Source organism: Parasteatoda tepidariorum, chromosome 8 (assembly GCF_982258835.1).
Source record: "Parasteatoda tepidariorum strain Cologne lab strain chromosome 8, Ptep-v5.0, whole genome shotgun sequence".
NCBI lineage: Eukaryota > Metazoa > Arthropoda > Arachnida > Araneae > Theridiidae > Parasteatoda > Parasteatoda tepidariorum.
In genome coordinates this window covers 9,484,222-9,504,047 of record NC_141762.1, presented here as the reverse complement: position 1 = coordinate 9,504,047, position 19,826 = coordinate 9,484,222, and the positions used below count along the sequence as shown (strand labels likewise).

At 29.6% G+C, this 19,826-nt stretch overlaps 2 long non-coding RNA genes across 3 annotated transcripts; one reads left to right on the top strand and one right to left on the bottom strand.

Moving 5' to 3' along the window:
• Positions 1–2,026: 2,026 nt before the first annotated feature.
• Positions 2,027–7,831, bottom strand: LOC147805272 (uncharacterized). Of its 2 annotated transcripts, none has more exons than XR_015428627.1 (3): positions 7,596–7,831; positions 6,536–6,680; positions 2,027–3,737 (listed from the first exon to the last, which is right to left on the bottom strand). It is a non-coding gene; the product is annotated as an uncharacterized LOC147805272 (long non-coding RNA). The 2 variants fall into 2 exon arrangements; XR_015428626.1 differs by having other exon boundaries at positions 2,027–4,192; positions 7,596–7,830.
• A 246-nt stretch (positions 7,832–8,077) lies between these two features.
• Positions 8,078–13,747, top strand: LOC147805271 (uncharacterized). The gene is made up of 2 exons (XR_015428625.1): positions 8,078–8,235; positions 9,148–13,747. It is a non-coding gene; the product is annotated as an uncharacterized LOC147805271 (long non-coding RNA).
• Positions 13,748–19,826: the final 6,079 nt, after the last annotated feature.

Genomic DNA, 19,826 nt, shown 5'->3' with positions numbered 1-19,826 from the left:
GCAGAAATTTAGGATAGAATATTGCACTATCCTTTTAATCGAATAACCCGCTCAGTTGCATAGATTTGGCTGGAACTGATATTCCTTTAAGCGGGGTTGACTGGTTAAGCCTTAGCCGTTGTTTCCTCAAAAATCTTAAAGATAACATCATTAATACTTTATAGCTCTATTTAATAACAATAAAAAAGAGTTATTGCTTGTACTTTATTTAGTTTTTTTTTCTCGCTACGTCATAATTTCAATTAACAACAGTTCCGCAATTGACTGATTGTTGACACGTTCTCAGCAGATCACCGAAGTCGAGCATCACTGGCCGCTGTCAGCGTGCGGGTGAAAAACTACTTGGATCAATCTGTGAAGGGACCGAGGGTGTGAGGTATTGGTCCTCGTTAAAATGTTATACGTAAGTACTTGACTTCACGCGCATGTCGTCGGTCTATCGAAGCGAAGGGAGCCTCACCTGTGCAGAGTTCAAAATTGTGATGGCATGTCTTCAGATGATTGTCAGGAATGTTTTCCAGACCGTTACCAATAGCCCATTGAGCAGCTTTAGTGCGACGTAAACAACAACAATGAAAAAAAAATTTGCGTGGTAGCACTATGTCACCAAATTATCTCTAAAGTTATCTGAAATCACGTATTTAATTTGTCACGTCTGTCAAAATGTGTTTCGGTATAAGTAAATAATTTAAAAACAGCGGTAATTAAAATTTAAAAAAAAATTCTTTTGCAATGAAAGGCAAAATTAATGGGAAAGTGGTACAATTTGCTTAGGAAAAACGTAGAAAATTACTTCAGTTTTATTAACCGCTGTCCCTCTTTTCTTTTTCTCTGGCCTTTTAATTCCTAGTAAGAATATATATATTTTTTTGGTATTCTCTCTTTAAAAATAAAAAGTCAAACAGCAGATAAAAAATATTTGTTAGATTACGGAATTATATATTTTACTGAAATATAAAATTCAAAATAATTAGTTAGGAAAAATCTTTTTTTGATTCATATTCAAAAATGTATTAATGATTTTGTAAATTAAAGAAGTTTCAATTATAAATAACTGTTTCGCTAAGATTTAAATAACTGCATATTAGTTAAATTGTTTGGAAGTGAACCGCGTTTGAAATATTTGACTTTTTATGCAGGAAAAGACATGGTGTTTCACGTTATATTTCATCTCACCAAATATTATTAAACTTCTAAATTTATTTCTCACCTATCCTGACATGAATAAATACAAAGAAATAATGAAAAAAAAAAATATATTTAATGAAAATTCTGAGTCAAAGTGTTAATGCTGACGCTCAGTTCATTTAAGTAATGTAATAGATGCATATTGAAATACTAAAAAGCAAGCCATTATGTTACAAAAAGCAACATTTATGGAGTTCAGGTACTTAACTGTCGCCAATGATGCTTAATTAATATGGGTAATTCCTATTATATAAATTAAAAAAATTACTTATTTACAAAAATTCCAAGTTAATGGTTAATTTCGATATTATGCCTAGTAATGTTGAATACAGTTAATCTCAATTTTAATGGGCTGAACAACAAAAAACAGGTTTTGTTATGTTTTTGCTTATTAATTTTGTCAGTATATACCGTTCAGTTTTGTCCATGATTTCATTGGGTTGTTCAGTACCGAGTTATTGCTTTTTTGATTTTATTAATCCTGTTCGAAGAGTGGATATTCAGCTAGTAGAAAATAAAAAAAAAGTTGAATTACAGTTCGTTAAAAACAAGTTAACTAACGCTTTTCGTTTCCCGAAACTCTTGTTTTTTTCTCAGGTCAAGAGCTAGCCCTTGTACAATACTTATCAATATTTTAGTCAAATAACTTCTAAACGTACTATTGAACGCATTTTCAAAATTTTAATTAAATATAGTAGCATTAAATTCTAACTTGAGATTCATTTAAACTGAAATAGTTGCAGTGTTATAGTAGTAGCACCTTGGATACATATGTACTATAAAATAGTATCTTTCTCTTGATATACATCTTCAAGAAAGAATAAATAAATGAGATAAATTTTCTTTTGAATATATTTATTTTTAGAGGTAAGAGTACAGCATATGTAAAAAGTATAAAAAAGGAAGAAAAAAAATTTATTCAAGTTGGATCTGAGAATTTGAAGCACGTATATTTGTTTTTGTTCTTACACAATAGACAGAGTATGGTAGCTAGCTTGACTCTATGAAGGTGCTTGCAGATGCAATCATATAAGGTCTATGACCACTATCAGTGGCATCATCCTGAGAAAAAGAGCAGCTAAGTCTTTCTTTATAACTATTGCATAGCTGCCAACCTTAGGAATCAAAAATGAGGAACACTATATGCGACAAAATTGTACGCACTAATTACGAGAGTAAGATAAAAATTTAATTATTAAATCATAACATTAATAGACATATATTTAAATATGTAAATTAGTAAAACAAAACTATAAACACTATCTTTTGTGGGAAACTTATAATATTAATGTTTTATAATTAGGAATACCGGTATAATATATTAAAAACAAACATTACCTATTAATATATAATTATTTATCTCCAAATTATAAAACACTGGTAAATAATAATCTACATCATAAACAAATATTTCTGATGCAAGTGTTTAAATACTACAAAAAAAAATTTCCAAAAATAATAATTTAGTGAAATAATCAGCAACAGACAGCTATTGGAATAATATTTTCCAATAAAAAGCTACTAAAAATTACTTTAGCACAATAATCACAGGATGCATGCTTGTGGCGATCAGAAAAAAGGATTGGTTTAAAATCAAAAATTTTATGAAAATTCAGAATTTTTATAAAAATATCAGATTGGATTTAAAAATTAGGAACAAATCCGAAAAATTCTGAACAGTTGGCAGCTATGCTATTGTCTGCTTAGTCAGCTGTAAAATAAAAGCATTTTTCTAGATAAAAAAATAGAAATCATGTTACTTTAAAATTCTACAGTGGATCAGAATCCAATCAAAGACTTCAGTTATATTAATAACTGACAACCGTGCCGGAAAATAAAGAGCTTAATTATTTTTATGAATTTAAAAAATATACAATTATATTTAATACATATAGCAAAATCAATGACTGAAATGTTATCTTGTTACGGTACAGAGATATTCTTCAAACTAAATGAGACTCTGCATAAACCATTGTAGAAAATCAAGTCCTGGTAAATATATCTCACAGAAAAGCTTTAAGCAGACAATGCTGTGAGACCATTCCCCGGGACAAACATGAATCATCAGCAGAATCCAGGCAAAAGCTAGAAGAGAACAAGTTGCTTCAAATTAATATTGTAATCAAGATACCTTGTTAAGATTTCAACCAATGGTTAAGTATATAGATAAAAGCACAACTCTTCAAATTGTGAATCTAATAAAGGATTGCATACATTAGTTTGAATCAATTTGAATTACAGAGTGAAAGAACATTTAGCACAGAAGTATAAGTTTTAAGTTATAAGCACAGATTAACAGAATTTTTTTTAAATATTATTAAATCTGGCATATCCATCTTTTTCCACGCATATGGCATACTTGCGACACTTTCAGAGTGGTCTCACAACTCTTTTGGGTGGAAGCATCACTCAAACTCGTACTCGGGGATTTGACACATCTGTCACTTTAAAATCAAGACATAAAAAAGGAGTGTAAATTATTGCAACATTAGCTTTGTTGCTCGATTTTTTCTTTTTGCAGATCCCCAATTTAGTCAGGTTACTTACATCTGAAAGAGAGGGGAAGTGTCTGATTAATATTATTTAATATTTCTATTGCAGCATCAATCAAGGTTTACACATAAAGACTAATGGCTTTAAGAACAAGACAATCACAGGACATTACATCACAGCATTTAATAGTTAGTCACAGCACAGATTTTATTATATTTTCTTTACACAACATAAATGACTCCACAGCCAATTGTTCAGTTGGTGTGTGCACTGTTGAGTCACCGTTTACCCTAGAGACAGCCACGTAGGCTTCTTAAAGGCACGAGTCCATGATGTATCATGGAATGTGCATGTTGTGTTATCCCCACGCTGACTTTTAATGATGAGCCAGTACATGTTGATGTGTTTGTCCATTGTTCAGGTTTGATTGCACTGTTCCCAGTTTTTTAGTATCTAATCATCTAAATTCTGTCGACATCACCAGTTCCTTAATGAATATTATTTTCTAAACCTTTTACAAGAATAAAAAATAAAATCATAGATTAATTTTCTAAACTTATTAGTATCTAGATCGAACATTAAATTAGTTTTTATTTAGAATGCAATAAATGCCACTGATAAAAACAAAAGGAATAAATATTTTTGAAATAATCAAAGTAAAAGAATATATATTATTAATAAAAGAGGAATATACTAACTGGTAGGGCACTGTCTTTTCCTTAACCACGGTGTGATTAAAGACAAATACTGATAAACATTAAAAGATCATTTAATTCATTCTGACTTTAATTATTTTATTAATACTGTAATAGGTAATTTATAAACAGTGCTGTACTAACAGTAAACAATCCGTACTATAACAATACAGTTGGGGAAAAAAAACTCACAACGATTAAGGTATAATGCCACTGTTAAAAATATACAATTCTCCGAATAATCAAAACATTATAGTAATAAAAGAGAAAGATACTAACTGAGACACTCATATTAGCTTCTGTTGAGTCTAGATCTCATTTAAGCTAACAAAGAATAGAATTAGATCAATCTCCGTGCAATCTAAAATTTTTTATAATCTCTTTTAGTGTTGAACATATACCCATTGCTATTTAGAAATAGCAATTGGCATTATTCATTAGCGTTATTAGCATTATTAATTTAGTATATTTTACCAAAGGCATTTAAAGTGGCAGAGTATTTATAATTCAGGTACAATGCTCTAAACAATCTTCCCTCTGTCCTTTAAGGGTAGAACCAGAATCATTGAGAGAGAACTAGTCATAAAATATTCTATTGCATCTAAAAAAATATCTGCATTGTGTAAAGTAGCACAGATAAGAATATTAGAAAAAAACACTCTCTACTGAATATTTTTCTTTACAGCATCATAGTAGTAAATCTGTTCATGTACTGTCAGGGATCTGTCCAGACATTCTGTAAAAGGTCCGTATTTGTAAAATTGGGAAAAAATTACTTGTAATTTGCGAATATAAAATAAACGTTAAGTCACATTCTTTCAACCAGGGTCCTGCTTTTGTGAATTTGTGCAAATAGGGTCTGTTATTGCAAAAAAAAAAAAAAAAAAACTTTTTCAAGGAGTTTTTAAATTGTAAGATTATGCCCAACACTGTAAAATTATAATTAAAAAAATTAAAATTTAAAAAATAAACAGCAATTGCTGCTACTAAATTAGAGATGCAACACACAAATATTTGGTATTTTGCCTATACTGCTGAACGCAGAATATTCATTTCGGACGAATAAAGGAAGAAGTGTCTGCCGAAGACAAAATTTATTTAGATTACATCTGTTGTTCTCCCCCCCCCCGGAAGGGTTTATTCGATTAACAAAGCAATAATGAAGATAAACGAATTTGTGAAGGGTCTGAGTAAAGGATAAATTATTTTGTGAAATGTCCGCTTTTATGAAAAGATATTTTGTGAATAGTTCGTTAACGGACCCAAATCTCTTCTAAACAGATATCTGACTGTGACTACTCTTTCTTATTTGTATGGGATGAGTTCTGGTTATCTGGCTAAATGTCAAGACAAGATTACAATATTTTTATATTATTAGTATATAAAGTTGTGTATAAATACACTTCTTTTTTTAGCAACTTTGCTATGCATTCTTCAAAGATGTTTGCCAGTTGAATACGGCCCTGGCAGTTTAAATGTATGTGGTCTTAACCAATACATCCATCCACAGATAAAGCTGATTCACAGAACATTAGCCCAAGTAAAATTCACAAAGTTTTAATTACTTCATTGAATCGCTTTATAGTGACGTTTTCAAGATTAACAAAATGTTGATGCATACGCTGATCTTTCAGCAAGAGAAATTTCTAAACTCTTCGTTCGAGAAAAACAACTCAGAAATATTTCTGTATTGTGATCTGCCGTGCCAACTACAATCGCCAAGGGGCTAAACAGATTTTAAACTTGCAAATTTAATAAAAAAAAAAAAAAAAAAAAAACATGTAGATAGTTGTCCGGGGGTGGTTACGAGTTATACCTTCTGAGTTCCCTTCTCTTTTTATTAGTTCCTGGCGGCTGGCTACCCAGAATTATTCTCCCACAGATAACCAAACAAAATCTCCCCAATAACCCCACAAATTTTATTAACCACACAAGCCAGTTTTTTAAAGTTGGGCATTGTACCCAATTGCACATCATTAGTTCCTTTATTTTTAAGAAAAGCAAAATAAATTATTATTTTATAGCACAACCATAAGTAATATTAATAAAAAAATAAATAAGTATCTGAATTAGAATAGTTACACAAGATACTAACAATGCCAACAAATGGTTTAGATACATAATCATTAAATATGTAAATAAATTACATTTCAACTTACCAACATGAATTAAGACAAAAACACAATCGTCCCTTCACAACTGCACACTTAATTTATCCACACCGATTCCAGGGTGTGCAAACATCGATATCCCATTTTCATTCAGCATTTAAGTAATTAGCCAAATACTTCTCCAGGGAATCACCTAGTAAAAAAGTATTTTATGAAGAGAAAGAAGAAATATGAAAAGTTTGCTTTACATTGTCCACGTAAACTGTCAAAAATCTTAGGGTAATGAAAGAAATACAATTATAGATATAGTTTGAGAAGTTAAATAATTGAAAAAATTCAATTTCATATTAATATCCAATAAAGACAACTTAAATTTAAGATAACTTGCTAATCTGAATTATCTTCTAATTTATTATAGTATTTGTATTATGTATTTTAAATAAAACAAATTATTGAGTACAAATTGTTTTGCACATAAATGTGATACACCTATAGAATTAAAATTTTTTTTTGAAAGTATGCATGCTCATAATTTATTCAATAGTTAAGACAACCTAAAAGAATAATAATGAATGCAGTAACTGTGAATGAAAATGATAAATATTATCTAAATTTGTTCCATTTCTCTCAGAATTTTTTTTTTTTTAGATTAGTTTACAATAAAATTGAAACAAATTATTTTAGACATGATCAAAACCCTCTTCACTATTTTTAAGAAAATTCTATATTAATCTTTCTACATAAAATAAATTTTAATTAGCAATATATTTCATAGAAATAAAAGATACCTCTGTATTATGTCAGTAAAATAAACATAAATCAAGTAATTTAACTAAATGAAATTTCATTACTAAACTGCTTCACACATTTTCGGCAGATCAAACAAAGGATTTCTAAGGAAGCAGAGAAAAACTTTGATAAATGAATTTTAATAACGATTTTCTTAAAATACATACATTTTACAAACTATTTACTTTAAAATCTAACGCGTGGTATTCACAGATATTTAATAAAATTCATTAATCTTTTTAAAAATTTCATGTAATTTTTTTATGTACTGCTATGAAACGTACACTAATATTATAAATTTTTAATTAATAAGAATTACCTGTAATTAAAACTTTCATGATGATAAAATATGAAATCCCGCGCAGACAAATACAGAAAATGGCTTCCTCTAACAATAGCTTTTGTTTAAACAACGCCAATTGCTTTGGCGAAAAAGTTTGGTCACACAATCAATATAGGGTTATAAGAAGATTGATGGATAAAAGCTAGCGTCAAGCTCACTCCGCCCAGTTACCAATTCCTAAATTGACCAAATATCAAATTGTTTAGATAATTTTGGTTTGACCATGCGATAATAAATTAAACTCGATCCAGACTAAGTTTAATTATCGACTCATTTATAGACCTTGATTTGAGTTAGAGATTTCTCTAAAGTTTAAGAATAAAATTGGAGCTAATATGAATCTTTCAAGAGTTATAAATATTTACTCTTATATTTTGTCCACACTATGGATGGGTGAGATATTTGGTCAATTTAGGAATTGGTAACTGGGCGGAGTGAGCTTGACGCTAGCTTTTATCCATCAATCTTCTTATAACCCTATATTGATTGTGTGACCAAACTTTTTCGCCAAAGCAATTGGCGTTGTTTAAACAAAAGCTATTGTTAGAGGAAGCCATTTTCTGTATTTGGCTGCGCGGGATTTCATATTTTATCATCATGAAAGTTTTAATTACAGGTAATTCTTATTAATTAAAGATTTATAATATTAGTGTACGTTTCATAGCAGTATATAAAAAAATTACATGAAATTTTTAAAAAGATTATTGAATTTTATTAAATATCTGTGAATACCACGCGTTAGATTTTGAAGTAAATAGTTTGTAAAATGTATGTATTTTAAGAAAATCGTTATAAAAATTCATTTATCAAAGTTTTTCTCTGCTTCCTTAGAAATCCTTTGTTTGATCTGCCGAAATTGTGTGAAGCAGTCTAGTAGTGAAATTTCATTTAGTTGAATTACTTGATTTATGTTTATTTTAGTGACATAATACAGAGGTATCTTTTTTTTCTATGAAATATATTGCTAATTAAAATTTATTATATATAGAAAGATTAATATTGAATTTTCTTAAAAATAGTGAAGAGGGTTTTGATCATGTCTAAAATAATTTGTTTCAATTTTATTGTAAATTAATCTAAAAAAAAATTCTGAGAGAAATGGAAAAAATTTAGATAATATTTATCATTTTCATTCACAGTTACTGCATTCATTATTATTCTTTTAGGTTGTCTTAACTATTGAATAAATTATGAGCATGCATACTTTCAAAAAAAAAAATTTTATTCTGTAGGTGTATCACAATTATGTGCAAAACAATTTGTACTCAATAATTTGTTTTATTTAAAATACATAATACAAATACTATAATAAATTAGAAGATAATTCAGATTACCAAGTTATCTTAAATTTAAGTTATCTTTATTGGATATTAATATGAAATTGAATTTTTTCAATTATTTAACTTCTCAAACTATATCTATAATTGTATTTTTTTCATTACCCTAAGATTTTTGACAGTTTACGTGGACAATGTAAAGCAAACTTTTCATATTTCTTCTTTCTCTTCATAAAATACTTTTTTACTAGGTGATTCCTTGGAGAAGTATTTGGCTAATTACTTAAATGCTGAATGAAAATGGGATATCGATGTTTGCACACCCTGGAATCGGTGTGGACAAATTAAGTGTGCAGTTGTGAAGGGACGATTATGTTTTTATCTTAATTCATGTTGGTAAGTTGAAATGTAATTTATTTAATTATTTAATGATTATGTATCTAAACCATTTGCTGGCATTGTTAGTATCTTGTGTAACTATTCTTATTCAGATACTTATTTATTTTTTTATTAATATTACTTATGGTTGTGCTATAAAATAATAATTTATTTTGCTTTTCTTAAAAATAAAGGAACTAATGATGTGCAATTGGGTACAATGCCCAACTTTAAAAAACTGGCTTGTGTGGTTAATAAAATTTGTGGGGTTACTGGGGAGATTTTGTTTGGTTATCTGTGGAAGAATAATTCTGGGTAGCCAGCCGCCAGGAACTAATAAAAAGAGAAGGGAACTCAGAAGGTATAACTCGTAACCACCCCCGGACAACTATCTACATGTGTTTTTTTTTTGTTATTAAATTTGCAAGTTTAAAATCTGTTTAGCACCTTGGCGATTGTAGTTGGCACGGCAGATCACAATACAGAAATATTTCTGAGTTGTTTTTCTCGAACGAAGAGTTTAGAAATTTCTCTTACTGAAAGATCAGCGTATGCATCAACATTTTGTTAATCTTGAAAACGTCACTATAAAGCGATTCAATGAAGTAATTAAAACTTTGTGAATTTTACTTGGGCTAATGTTCTGTGAATCAGCTTTATCTGTGGATGAATGTATTGGTTAAGATCACATACATTTAAACTGCCAGGGCCATATTCAACTCGCAAACATCTTTGAAGAATGCATAGCAAAGTTGCTAAAAAAAGTGTATTTATACACAACTTTATATACTAATAATATAAAAATATTGTAATCTTGTCTTGACATTTAGCCAGATAACCAGAACTCATCCCATACAAATAAGAAAGAGTAGTCACAGTCAGATATCTGTTTAGAAGAGATTTGGGTCCGTTAACGAACTATTCACAAAATATCTTTTCATAAAAGCGGACATTTCACAAAATAATTTATCCTTTACTCAGACCCTTCACAAATTCGTTTATCTTCATTATTGTTTTGTTAATCGAATAAGCCCTTCCCGGGGGGGGGGGTAGAGAACGACAGATGTAATCTAAATAAATTTTGTCTTCGGCAGACACTTCTTCCTTTATTCGTCCGAAATGAATATTCTGCGTTCAGCAGTATAGGCAAAATACCAAATATTTGTATGTTGCATCTCTAATTTAGTAGCAGCAATTGCTGTTTATTTTTTAAATTTTAATTTTTTTAATTATAATTTTACAGTGTTGGACATAATCTTGTAAGTCTTTACAATTTAAAAACTCCTTGAAAAAGTTTTTTTTTTTGCAATAACAGACCCTATTTGCACAAATTCACAAAAGCAGGACCCTGGTTGAAAGAATGTGACTTAACGTTTATTTTATATTCACAAATTACAAGTAATTTTTTTCCAATTTTACAAATACGGACCTTTTACAGAATGTCTGGACAGATCCCTGACAGTACTTGAACAGATTTAGTACTATGATGCTGTAAAGAAAAATATTCAGTAGAGAGTGTTTTTTTCTAATATTCTTATCTGTGCTACTTTACACAATGCAGAAAATTTTTTAGATGCAATAGAATATTTTATGACTAGTTCTCTCTCTCAATGATTCTGGTTCTACCCTTAAAGGACAGAGGGAAGATTGTTTAGAGCATTGTACCTGAATTATAAATACTCTTCCACTTTAAATGCCTTTGGTAAAATATACTAAATGAATAATGCTAATAACGCTAATGAATAATGCCAATTGCTATTTCTAAATAGCAATGGGTATATGTTCAACACTAAAAGAGATTATAAAAAATTTTAGATTGCACGGAGATTGATCTAATTCTATTCTTTGTTAGCTTAAATGAGATCTAGACTTAAGAGAAGCTAATATGAGTGTCTCAGTTAGTATCTTTCTCTTTTATTACTATAATGTTTTGATTATTCGGAGAATTGTATATTTTTAACAGTGGCATTATACCTTAATCGTTGTGAGTTTTTTTTCCCCAACTGTATTGTTATAGTATGGATTGTTTACTGTTAGTACAGCACTGTTTATAAATTATTACAGTATTAATAAAATAATTAAAGTCAGAATGAATTAAATGATCTTTTAATGTTTATCAGTATTTGTCTTTAATCACACCGTGGTTAAGGAAAAGACAGTGCCCTACCAGTTAGTATATTCCTCTTTTATTAATAATATATATTCTTTTACTTTGATTATTTCAAAAATATTTATTACTTTTGTTTTTATCAGTGGCATTTATTGCATTCTAAATAAAAACTAATTTAATGTTTGATCTAGATACTAATAAGTTTAGAAAATTAATTTATGATTTTATTTTTTATTCTTGTAAAAGGTTTAGAAAATAATATTTATTAAGGAACTGGCGATGTCGACAGAATTTAGATGATTAGATACTAAAAAACTGGGAACAGTGCAATCAAACCTGAACAATGGACAAACACATCAACATGTACTGGCTCATCATTAAAAGTCAGCGTGGGGATAACACAACATGCACATTCCATGATCCATCATGGACTCGTGCCTTTAAGAAGCCTACGTGGCTGTCTCTAGGGTAAACGGTGACTCAACAGTGCACACACCAACTGAACAATTGGCTGTGGGGTCATTTATGTTGTGTAAAGAAAATATAATAAAATCTGTGCTGTGACTAACTATTAAATGCTGTGATGTAATGTCCTGTGATTGTCTTGTTCTTAAAGCCATTAGTCTTTATATGTAAACCCTGATTGATGCTGCAATAGAAATATTAAATAATATTAATCAGACACTTTCCCTCTCTTTCAGATGTAAGTAACCTGACTAAATTGGGGATCTGCAAAAAGAAAAAATCGAGCAACAAAGCTAATGTTGCAATAATTTACACTCCTTTTTTATGTCTTGATTTTAAAGTGACAGATGTGTCAAATCCCCGAGTATGAGTTTGAGTGATGCTTCCTCCCAAAAGAGTTGTGAGACCACTCTGAAAGTGTCGCAAGTATGCCATATGCATGGAAAAAGATGGATATGCCAGATTTAATAAAAATTTCTGTTAATCTGTGCTTATAACTTAAAACTTATACTTCTGTGCTAAAAGTTCTTTCACTCTGTAATTCAAATTGATTCAAACTAATGTATGCAATCCTTTATTAGATTCACAATTTGAAGAGTTGTGCTTTTATCTATATACTTAACCATTGGTTGAAATCTTAACAAGGTATCTTGATTACAATATTAATTTGAAGCAACTTGTTCTCTTCTAGCTTTTGCCTGGATTCTGCTGATGATTCATGTTTGTCCCGGGGAATGGTCTCACAGCATTGTCTGCTTAAAGCTTTTCTGTGAGATATATTTACCAGGACTTGATTTTCTACAATGGTTTATGCAGAGTCTCATTTAGTTTGAAGAATATCTCTGTACCGTAACAAGATAACATTTCAGTCATTGATTTTGCTATATGTATTAAATATAATTGTATATTTTTTAAATTCATAGAAATAATTAAGCTCTTTATTTTCCGGCACGGTTGTCAGTTATTAATATAACTGAAGTCAGGGTGGCCACCCACCTGGAAAACCTTGAAAACCTGGAATTATCAGGGAATTTTTTTATACTGGAAAAAACCTGGAAATATCAGGGAAATTTGGATAAAAACCTGGAAAAATCAGGGAATTTTAAAGAAAAGCTGGAAATTTTTCTTTGATAATTTTTTTAATTTCACTAATTTAAATTATTTACTAATTTTCTTAATTTAAATTATTTCATCCATTATACCCACTTTTTTTAAACGGAAATGTATCGCCAAACATTTGAAATATCATCAACTTAGCTATACTTTGCTTGCATCAAAATTTGCTCCATTACAGCTCTGTTAAACTAGAATGCCACATAAAATTCTCACACAGTTGCTAAACGAATGTAGAAACCTTTGACTGCTATGGGACTGTGCAATTTAGGCAAGATTCTGGTGGGGGTGGAAAAAGGGATTAGGATATTAGCTTCTTTTTTTTTTTTTTAAATTCTCTCCTTGGGCTGAATCCATTTATGGCTCAACTTTGTTCCAATGCTTTGGTGGTAATTTTTTTTTCTATTTTGACAAAATGTTTTTGTATTTTTAACTTTATAAAATTCTCCAAAAATTAGTTGGTTATAATTTAATAATAGATTTTATATCGCAGTCTTTTTCTGAAAGCTTTTCTACTCCCAATCAAAGAAATCTGAATTATTTTTCTCAGCAAACCAACCAATCACACATTTTTTTACAATCGCTAACAGCAATGTTTGTCGACAAATCGTTACAATTGTTGCATTAATGCTAATTTTTTCTATTTCATTTTAACCTTTTATAACATATTTTTTTAAAAAAATGTTTTTTTAAGAACCAACTATATATTTATATTTAATTTTACTCTTTTGTTGGCCAATATGATTTTTGATTCGATATTTTGTACCAAAACATTAAAAAATAAATTTTAAAAAATCTTGAAAATTGCCCAAATTAATTATTTTTTTCAAGATGATATGTTAAAAAAATAACATTTTGAATAAAATATTTTATAATATCGACACTTTTCTTGTACACATCCTATACTTTATATGAAAAAAGAAACAAAAACCTGGAAATTTTATGATTTTTATCTGGAAAACCTGGAAAAATCAGGGAAATTTGAAATCGGATTTGAGTGGCCACCCTGTGAAGTCTTTGATTGGATTCTGATCCACTGTAGAATTTTAAAGTAACATGATTTCTATTTTTTTATCTAGAAAAATGCTTTTATTTTACAGATGACTAAGCAGACAATAGCATAGCTGCCAACTGTTCAGAATTTTTCGGATTTGTTCCTAATTTTTAAATCCAATCTGATATTTTTATAAAAATTCTGAATTTTCATAAAATTTTTAATTTTAAACCAATCCTTTTTTCTTATCGCCACAAGCATGCATCCTGTGATTATTGTGCTAAAGTAATTTTTAGTAGCTTTTTATTGGAAAATATTATTCCAATAGCTGTCTGTTGCTGATTATTTCACTAAATTATTATTTTTGGAAATTTTTTTTTTGTAGTATTTAAACACTTGCATCAGAAATATTTGTTTATGATGTAGATTATTATTTACCAGTGTTTTATAATTTGGAGATAAATAATTATATATTAATAATGTTTGTTTTTAATATATTATACCGGTATTCCTAATTATAAAACATTACTATTATAAGTTTCCCACAAAAGATAGTGTTTATAGTTTTGTTTTACTAATTTACATATTTAAATGTATGTCTATTAATGTTATGATTTAATAATTAAATTTTTATCTTACTCTCGTAATTAGTGCGTATAATTTTGTCGCATATAGTGTTCCTCATTTTTGATTCATAAGGTTGGCAGCTATGCAATAGTTATAAAGAAAGACTTAGCTGCTCTTTTTCTCAGGATGATGCCACTGATAGTGGTCATAGACCTTATATGATTGCATCTGCAAGCACCTTCATAGAGTCAAGCTAGCTACCATACTCTGTCTATTGTGTAAGAACAAAAACAAATATACGTGCTTCAAATTCTCAGATCCAACTTGAATAAATTTTTTTTTTCTTCCTTTTTTATACTTTTTACATATGCTGTACTCTTACCACTAAAAATAAATATATTCAAAAGAAAATTTATCTCATTTATTTATTCTTTCTTGAAGATGTATATCAAGAGAAAGATACTATTTTATAGTACATATGTATCCAAGGTGCTACTACTATAACACTGCAACTATTTCAGTTTAAATGAATCTCAAGTTAGAATTTAATGCTACTATATTTAATTAAAATTTTGAAAATACGTCCAATAGTACGTTTAGAAGTTATTTGACTAAAATATTGATAAGTATTGTACAAGGGCTAGCTCTTGACCTGAGAAAAAAACAAGAGTTTCGGGAAACGAAAAGCGTTAGTTAACTTATTTTTAACGAACTGTAATTAAACTTTTTTTTATTTTCAACTAGCTAAATATCCACTCTTCGAACAGGATTAATAAAATCAAAAAAACAATAACTCGGTACTGAACAACCCAATGAAATCGTGGACAAAACTGAACGGTATATACTGACAAAATTAATAAGCAAAAACATAACAAAACCTGTTTTTTGTTGTTCAGCCCATTAAAATTGAGATTAACTGTATTCAACATTACTAGGCATAATATCGAAATTAACCATTAACTTGGAATTTTTGTAAATAAGTAATTTTTTTAATTTATATAATAGGAATTGCCCATATTAATTAAGCATCATTGGCGACAATAATAGTATGGCGCTTGTTTACGATTAATCTATACGAATAAGTACCTGAACTCCATAAATGTTGCATTTTGTAACATAATGGCTTACTTTTTAGTATTTCAATATGCATCTATTACATTACTTAAATGAACTGAGCGTCAGCATTAACACTTTGACTCAGAATTTTCATTAAATATATTTTTTTTCATTATTTCTTTGTATTTATTCATGTCAGGATAGGTGAGAAATAAATTTAGAAGTTTAATAATATTTGGTGAGATGAAATATAACGTGAAACACCATGTCTTTTCCTGCATAAAAAATCAAATATTTCAAACGCGGTTCACTTCCAAACAATTTAACAAATATGCAGTTATTTAAATCTTAGCGAAACAGTTATTTATAATTGAAACTTCTTTAATTTACAAAATCATTAATACATTTTTGAATATGAATCAAAAAAAGATTTTTCCAAACTAATTATTTTGAATTTTATATTTCAGTAAAATATATAATTCCGTAATCTAACAAATATTTTTTATCAGCTGTTTGACTTTTTATTTTTAAAGAGAGAATACCAAAAAAATATATATACATATTCTTACTAGGAATTAAAAGGCCAGAGAAAAAGAAAAGAGGGACAGCTGTTAATAAAACTGAAGTAATTTTCTACGTTTTTCCTAAGCAAATTAGTACCACTTTCCCATTAATTTTGCCTTTCATTGCAAAAGAATTTTTTTTTAATTTTAATTACCGCTGTTTTTAAATTATTTACTTATACCGAAACATATTTTGACAGACGTGACAAATTAAATACGTGATTTCAGATAACTTCAGAGATAATTTGGTGACATAGTGCTACCACGTAAATTTTTTTTTTCATTGTTGTTGTTTACGTCGCACTAAAGCTGCTCAATGGGCTATTGGTAACGGTCTGGTAAACATTCCTGACAATCATCTGAAGGCATGCCATCACAATTTTGAACTCTGCCGAGGTGAGGCTCCCTTCGCTTCGATAGACCGACGACATGCGCGTGAAGTCAAGTACTTACGTATAACATTTTAACGAGAACCAATACCTCACACCCTCGGTCCCTTCACAGATTGATCCAAGTAGTTTTTCACCCGCACGCTGACAGCAGCCAGTTATGCTCGACTTCGGTGATCTGCTGAGAACGTGTCAACAATCAGTCAATTGCGGAACTGTTGTTGATTGAAATTATGACGTAGCGAGAAAAAAAAACTAAATAAAGTACAAGCAATAACTCTTTCTTATTGTTATTAAATAGAGTATCAATGATGTTATCTTTAAGATTTTTGAGGAAACAACGGCTAAGGCTTAACCAGTCAACCCCGCTTAAAGGAATATCATCAGTTCCAGCCAAATCTATGCAATTGAGCGGGTTATTCGATTAAAAGGATAGTGCAATATTCTATCCTAAATTTCTGCGAAATTTTATTTTTAATGGTATTTAATGCAAATTATAGTGTTTTGATTAAATAAACTTAGTTTTATGATCAATAAACAATTTTGATTAATAGTATCTGTGTTAGTATCATAAAATATAAATGTCATTTAAAGTTATATAAAAATAAATCAATATTAGTGAATAGTATAATATATAGGTACTAAAATATTATTTGATCCCTTCCGAAAAAATCTATAATTGAAGACTATTTTTATACCCGTTTAATTCGTCAATTTATCAAAATTAGATTTTCCCTTTCAGTTTCTATTAAGACTTTCATGAATAATTGCGTATTCCTCTCAAACGTATAGTCAGATTATTTATTTTAAATTTTTTTTTTCTAACCTCGTCTTGAGAATTTCCAAATTAATGAGCTGTTTTAGTTTGGAATTTTTTTTAATATATCGTTTCCCAGATTCATTGCCCCCCCCCCTCTATTAATTCAAATCCATCCTTTTCTCGCTGAACTTGCAATCATTCTCAGAGTTATTCTCTGGATTAAGCAATAATTATTCTTACTTAAGAGAAAGACACACTGTATACTGATTTGTTACGTTTTTGAAATTTTTTCTTATGAAAGCTAATAGCGCACCAGGAGGGGACCACAAATCTTGACTACAAAACAAATCACTCTGTACCTTTTTAAAATTCTAAATGATGTGTAAGTAAGTACAATTTGTCTAAAGTAAGAACTCCCCTATTCGTCTGGACCTGTGGGGGTGACTATGGTAACAAGGTATAACTATTTCAAATAGGGGTGTGGGTCACTATTTAGGATATATTTTGTCTCGGGTGGGGGAGAGAAAGGGAATCATTTTTCTTCATATTGCCCTAAAGCAGTGTTTCCCAAAGTGTGGTACGCGTACCCCCAGGGGTACGGGAACAGTTTAGCGAGGGTACGCGTCCTTATGCGAAATATCTTGCAATAAACGAACATTTCAAACAAACTTATTTAAAAACAAAGCTAGCCATGAAAATTTACGATTACGTATTTTTCTATTTGCTATTTTTTGCGGAGTTTGCAGTTAATAATTAGTGGTGTCAACAGCCAGTTGTGATTTTTAACTTTTGTGCAATTTTTTTTATAGTAAAAAATACACTCATTTTTTTATTAGTGGTACACAGCATTACGAAAAATTTAGAAAGGGTACACAAAAGTCATAAGTTTGGGAAACACTGCCCTAAAGTAAAGAGAAGCTACCCTCCCTGAAATTCGCTATTCTTGTTTCCTTAGCAGCAGACGGCCTCATATTTAGTGGCGGGGGGAGTTCTTACCGTAAACAAACTATAATTCAAAGAGGGGTAAAACACTCGTCGCTCACTTCAATGTATAACTAGCAGCAAGATTAGATTTTTTTTTTCAATTTTACCCCTAACACCTGTTTAGACCAACTAATGAACAGGACCCTTTTGAAGTGACCACCTATTGTATCCTTATCTTAACTGAAAAACGAAAATTTCATTTTAGTTAGTGAAGCATTTCTCCAAAATAAACAAATTTTTTTCATTTCAGTACCTCTTCTTCATGCAATTAGGCGGGGACAAAAAACAAAGAATGTCAGTTTAAACGGGGAAGTTTAACATTAGTTGCATACAAAATGATTTGGTTCCATTCGTGTAAGCTTGTTATTCGATTATCCGACATGTAATTAAGTGGACATGACGCAAGAAAGTTCCAATCCGTTTTTCGCTCGAACGGTTTGTAATATAATGTTTTAATGTGAACAGTAACCTTCGTGCGACGAACTATTAGTATGCCAAATTTCATTGCTCTCTGTCGGATGGTTTAGTCCAGGGGTGGCAAACCTTTATGTCTCAACGTGCAATTTTTTCTAAAAAAATGTTTAATGAACTAGTTAATGTATAGTTTGTCTAAAGCAGTGATTCTCAACCTTTTTTTTGTGGCGGCACACTTTTAACGATTTCGAAATTTGACGGCACACAATGAAAAAAATTAGTTTAAAAGTTGTTTACTTACCTATAATACACTGTGTTAAATAGTTTGTGATAATAGTTTTGAATGTGAAATAAAATAATATGTACTACAAAAGCACATTTATTAAGGGATTAATCATTTCTTTCGACTAATTTTTTATTAGTTAGTAACAGTCTTTTTTTTTTACTAGTTATTAATTGTTAGCTTGTTTTCCATAGTTATTAACTGTTAGTTTTTTGCTAATTATTAATTGCTAGCTTTTCTTTTTTTTTTGCTAGTCATCCTTTGTTAATTTGTTTTTATAACTATTAATTGCATGGCTTACCTTAATGATTAGCTTTCATTTTCGCTTGGAAGTTAGTATTTAGCTTGTTTTAGCCTTTGTTAATTAATAATTTTAATAGTCATTAAATTTCCTACTAATTTCAACATTTTTTCAAATTGTGTGTCAAACACAATTTAAACACTTCCTTCTTATTTTAAGATTGTCAGAAACAAGACAATCGCCCACAAAGAGATGTTCACGCGGTTAAAGTGCGGAAAAATTATAAAAAGTATATATATAATAATATATATCTATAGACTTTTCTTTAATTTAAACTTTACTTGTAATAAAAAAAGCATTATAATTTTTATTGTATCATTTCTAATATTTGGCGGCACATTTTAAGAATTTGGCGGCACACAAAAGTGCCGCGGCACAGTGGTTGAGAATCACTGGTCTAAAGTAAAAACTCGCCTAACCATTTGTCAAGACCCTTGGCGGTGACTATGGTAACGAGGTCTAACTATTTCAAGGGATGTGGGGTCATTGCTTAGGACAGATTTTGGCTAAGATTCAGCGAGAGTAAGAGGACTTTTTTTCCAGTCTATTGTGT